General features: G+C 43.4%; 1 non-coding gene across 1 annotated transcript; it reads left to right on the top strand.

Annotated features, from left to right (window-relative positions):
• The first annotated feature begins 1,321 nt into the window (after positions 1-1,321).
• TRNAD-GUC (transfer RNA aspartic acid (anticodon GUC)) lies at positions 1,322-1,393 on the top strand. Its single transcript has one exon. It is a non-coding gene; the product is annotated as a tRNA-Asp (tRNA).
• The last annotated feature ends 4,216 nt before the right edge of the window (positions 1,394-5,609 follow it).

Raw genomic sequence — 5,609 nt, 5'->3', positions numbered from 1 at the left:
ATTTTGAGAGTAAGGCTATGAGATGAGTGCAAGAATGATAATGGGAGTAGAATCAAGTTCCAGAGTAAGGCTGTGGGCAAGATGGAAGGAGTAATATTAAGGAGAGGAGGAAGGTAATCAGAGCAAAGTGGAAGAAGTGTTTGGTTGTAAGGTTTGCTACTACTTGTTGAATATGGGAAACGCTATCTCTAGGCCACAGAACCATGTGGTAATGGGTATTGGAACCTCTGCATAGCTAAAACAGGGCTCTTCTTGGATGTATGCTACCTCAGAAGGATGAGGAATCACAATGGGATAGCGACCAATAGGAGCATCGGCATGAAGAGGTTGCTGGAAGGAATGCCATAGTGAAAGAGATGCAAGCTGAGGATTTTCTCCACAAGGATGGCAGGCTGAAGAAAGAGATGAAGGTGGTGTGAACGAATTGAGACTAAGCTCTAGGGGGAGTGTTGAGATATCGAGTGTTGGGTCTTTCCTACCGCTTCCGTAGGAAGAGCTTGGTATCCTATGTTGCAGGGTTCCGAGGCTTTTTGTCACCTACAGATATATTGGAATTGTCATTGTAGTATATATGTAGCTTAGGACCTCGAGTCGTGTTCCGGTGAGAGACGTAGGCTTAAGTGTGGTGAGTAAACATAATGCAAGCATGTGTAAAAGGCACGTAAACCATTGTTGTTGGGGTAATGAAGGCTTCCGCCTCCATTGGGGGTTGTAGGGTTTAGGAGGAGTTTAAGGGTTCAGAAGGAGGTTCCAGGGTTTAGAAAGAGTTCAGGGTTAGAAAGAGTTCCAGGGTTCAGAAGGAGGTTCCAAGGTATAGAAGGAGTTCAGGGTTAGGAGGAGGGAGGAGGAGGAGGAGGAGGAGGAGGAGGAGGAGGGAGGAGGAGGAGGGAGGAGGGAGGAGGAGAGGGAGAGGATGGGTTGCAGGGTTGGAGGAGAGGGGAGAAGGGTTGCAAGGTTAGGACATGCTTTTGGACGTGCAGTGCAAGGAAGCATGGACACTTGAGACAAATGCTTGGAATACCAATGTAGACTCAACACAATGCCCCAAGAGTCTGGGCTTCATTCCATTATGGGGTATTTATACAAGTTGGAGAGCTTCCCTCTCTGCATGTAACACAAAGTCGTATCACAAAGTTGTAACACAAAGTTGTGTCACAAAGTCATAACACATTCTCTCTCTTCATGTAGAAGATGTAACACAAAGTTGTTACACAAAGTTGTTACAAATGTTGGGTCTTTCCTACCGCTTCCGTAGGAAGAGCTTGGTATCCTATGTTACAGGGTTCCGAGGCTTTTTGTCACCTACAGATATATTGGAATCGTCGTTGTAGTATAGTGGTAAGTATTCCCGCCTGTCACGCGGGTGACCCGGGTTCGTTCCCCGGCAACGGCGCCAAATGTTGGGTCTTTCCTACCGCTTCCGTAGGAAGAGCTTGGTATCCTATGTTGCAGGGTTCCGAGGCTTTTTGTCACCTACAGATATATTGGAATTGTCGTTGTAGTATATATGTAGCTTAGGACCTCGAGTCGTGTTCCGGTGAGAGACGTAGGCTTAAGTGTGGTGAGTAAACATAATGCAAGCATGTGTAAAAGGCACGTAAACCATTGTTGTTGGGGTAATGAAGGCTTCCGCCTCCATTGGGGGTTGTAGGGTTTAGGAGGAGTTTAAGGGTTCAGAAGGAGGTTCCAGGGTTTAGAAAGAGTTCAGGGTTAGAAAGAGTTCCAGGGTTCAGAAGGAGGTTCCAAGGTATAGAAGGAGTTCAGGGTTAGGAGGAGGATCCAAGGTTCAGAGTAAAGTACATGGTGGAGAACTCGTCTCCCTCGTAGATCATTGAGTTAAGGGTTTAGGAAAGCATAGGAGTGGGAGAGGAAGAAGGTGTAAGAGCATGGGTGAAGTAAGAGAGAGAGGAGGAAGGAGGAGGAGGGAAGAGGAGGAGGGAGAGGGAGGAGAGAGGAGGAGGAGGAGGGAGGAGGAGGAGGAGGAGGAGGAGGAGGAGGAGGAGGAGGAGGGAGGAGGAGGAGGGAGGAGGGAGGAGGAGAGGGAGAGGATGGGTTGCAGGGTTGGAGGAGAGGGGAGAAGGGTTGCAAGGTTAGGACATGCTTTTGGACGTGCAGTGCAAGGAAGCATGGACTCTTGGGGCATTGTGTTGAGTCTACATTGGTATTCCAAGCACTTGAGACTATCGTCAGCACCAAATAAGTGAAGCTTGGATTAGCAAATTGGATCCACAACCTGATTGGCGCCGTCCCAAGCTCTTTGATGTAAGCTTCTTAAAGGAGTACTTACGGGCACCTCCATGTCTCAGAACCCATCCCAAGATCTATGCAGTTCCACGGCGTAAAAGATGGGAAGCCAACATACACACTTTGGCTGAAGATCGAGTCATTAATTGGCCAATGATCGAATCCTACTCTGGTGTAGAATGGACTATCCAAGGCGCCATGATCCGAGCACTTCAGCAGCATGAACAAACAATGCGCGGCAACATTGATCGCTTCCTTCGCCAAAGTGCCATATTCTGCAAAACATTAGCATTAATTCTGGAGGTCCCTTGTTACCTTGATTCCCATTTGCCTCCACTCAGCTTTAATGCCAAAATGGTTTTTTGTGCATATGCATGCAGATTTTTTGGAATGTCATTCACCATAGAAGGAGTAATTTCAGATCCATCCTCTTCTACCTTCACCCATTTGTGTGCCCAAGCCTTCTGTTTAGCCAACGGTAAAGCTAATGCCATCTGCCTCACAGTACTATACTCAACTTTACATTGGCGAATTGGAATATTTTTTTATGCCATCAAATATTCAATCGCACTCTTACTGCATCATGCTTGACCTACTGGATGATGCAATCTTCCATGCAATGATCTTTATCCCTTTTGCCAAAAAACCATTCTTTGGACATTAATTTCTCTATAGCAAGACTTGCGTATTTGTCTGGCAAGTTTCTTATAGGCCTCCACATCCGAGCCGTTCTCTTTTTTCTCATTCTTCTTTGCCTTGTCTTTAATCAATGATGAAGCCTCATATGTAACATCTCCCTTCTCACATGCAAGTCATACTTCTTGTATCTGATGAAAAACTTCATCACTATGGAAAAGTATGCTTGTGTAGTCTTGATACCTATCCCTTACTATCTTAAAGCTTGTCATCGCCTCTGTTCTTTCCTACTTTCCCCTTGGTACAATCACACTCAAGCATGTGTAGAAGTCAACAAGATTATCTGCTTTTACTTTAGTAGTAGTTCTTTGGAGAGTGGTCACAGGAGAATTAAAAGTTCTCCATATGGTCCTAGCTTTGAGCAACATCTCTGAACTGGAGGTGATCTTTTGTAGTGCATGGATGTCATGATTAAGTCTTTCGGACTCAATCAAATATTTTTCCTCGTTGTTGAAGATACAAATGCATGCAAAATAGTAATGGAATTGAGACACATTTGTGGAGGTGTCATAAGTAATTTCTCCTTTGTTGTATGCCTCTCTAGAATGCTCATTACAAGCATAGGCATAGTGCTGAACATCTATTTCCTCAAATGTGCAATGAGCTAAGAAATTTCTCTTGGCATCCTTTATATGTCATTGTGGATTGAACTCTATCCTTCCTGAAGTGAGGGAACTTGTTTTCTTGGGAACTTAGTGAATTGCATCTCAAAAGACAAAGCAACTATAGACACGCTTGATAGATGCACAAAATAGTAGATGCGTCTATAAGCATAGCTAGAATAGTGAAAATATAGGCATGTCTATAAGTATGTCTATTAGCGGATCTAATAGCGTGTTTATTTGCGCATCTATTCGTGCATTTGCACTGTGATTTAGACACGGATTTAGATGCCTTTACAAACGTAGAACAGAGAATACAAAAAGTGATATTTTGGTGCAAGCTGATAAATGTGCATCACTGCTTTCCAAACATTGCCCATGATTACCAAACACATAATTTTAATAAAAATATCAATGCTTTTTGGCAAACCCACATATACAAAAATTAAGTGAGGTGATGAGAATGAGACAATATGTAAAATAGTTTTGTCAATATCAATGATGGGCAACGGTTCGATCTCATCTTTAATGAGATTAACCCTTGCCAAACTATCTACTTTAAAATCCAAACCAATGTTGAGATCTACAAATACATTCAGCCCACTACTACTTGTGCTACTCATGTGCTCATCGAAATTAGCATCATCAATGGTAGGCTCATCCTCATGGGGGTAATGGCCTCAATATCTATATCTCCTATCTCATGATCATCCTCCTCTCTCGTATCATGGTCATTATAACCTCCATGGCCATGATCATCTTCCATATGCTTCATATTAGTAAATATACTATACATCACTTTGGAACATGGTGTAATAGGTATGGCATGCCACCACCTATTATTATCCACCATTGGTTGATAGACAACCTAATTCAAACACAAATACAATCATGTTATTTTCCTTGCATCAAAGGTATCAAATATTTAAAAGTGATTATTTTTATATGTGTATAAAATACCGATTCACATGGTTGCGGTAGTACTAGTGTGTCCTTCTTACTTTGTCAAAACTTTGTGGAGTGAATAGTTACAAAGCCACTTGCATGGTGTTTGATTGTTGCATTAGGGCCTCTTTCCACCACGTCCTTAAACCACTTGACATCCAAAACATACACAAAGAAGCATCGAAAGTCAAGCTTAATAATATCTTGGATTATGCCACAATAATCATCCATGGCTCCATTAGCTCCCTCAAAGCTAGCAATGATGCCGCAATATTGTGTGTTTCTCTTATCATCAATCCGTTGTGTCCGAAAATACTTGCCCTCACAGCATATAGCATTGAAGATAGTACACTACACCAAGACAAAATCAATTAAATAAGCATCTAAATTGTTGAAAGCTCCTAACTTATGCATAACATTTTATATACTGACCTTGCTCATGCATTGAGATTCAATATTACTTTGTACACAAGCTCATCATGGATGGAGAGGTCAACTTGGTGTACTATCCGACTATAGAGAATGCTGCGGACATCTTCACGAAGGCTCTTGGAAGAGACTTGCTGGAGAGGCATCTTCATTGACTTGGCATTGGGCCGAAAAAGTAAGTTCATTTGCGGGTGGACATGCGGGTGGACATTGAGGGCGGGTGTTAGATATCAATGCTCCACTCTCATGTAACTACGTGGAAACCAACTAACTCTACTTGTAAGCCCCCCATATAAGGAGAAGGCATTTGAGTAGCTCGGTTATCTGGTAGGTCCTGATTTGGACACTAGATGGGGCCATATGTGGCCTGATGGCTAGACAGAGTTGGCACACTGCCAACTAGGCTACATGCAAGTGCGGAAAGGCATCCCATGACTGACCGCACTGAGGGTAGATGGAGCATTTCCCAAAACAGCCCACTCTCGAGTTGCGGGGCCCCGTTTGGAGCCCCAGATGATCTCGGATAGCTCTAGCTTGAACGGAGACTGTAGGTTAGTTTCTCTATTTTGTGCACCGGTTCTATCATGTGGTCGGTGGCCTATTTCGAGACAACCCCTAGTCGATCATTTTGGGTAGATTGGGTCAGTCACTAATTGAGCCTAACTGACTATGACTGGTGGCTATATAAGAGTA

This window comes from Dipteris shenzhenensis, chromosome 2 (assembly GCF_047967505.1).
Source record: "Dipteris shenzhenensis isolate YYH24624 ecotype China chromosome 2, Dip_SZ_1.0, whole genome shotgun sequence".
Classification (NCBI taxonomy): Eukaryota; Viridiplantae; Streptophyta; class Polypodiopsida; order Gleicheniales; family Dipteridaceae; genus Dipteris; species Dipteris shenzhenensis.
This window is presented reverse-complemented; position numbering and strand designations above follow the sequence as displayed.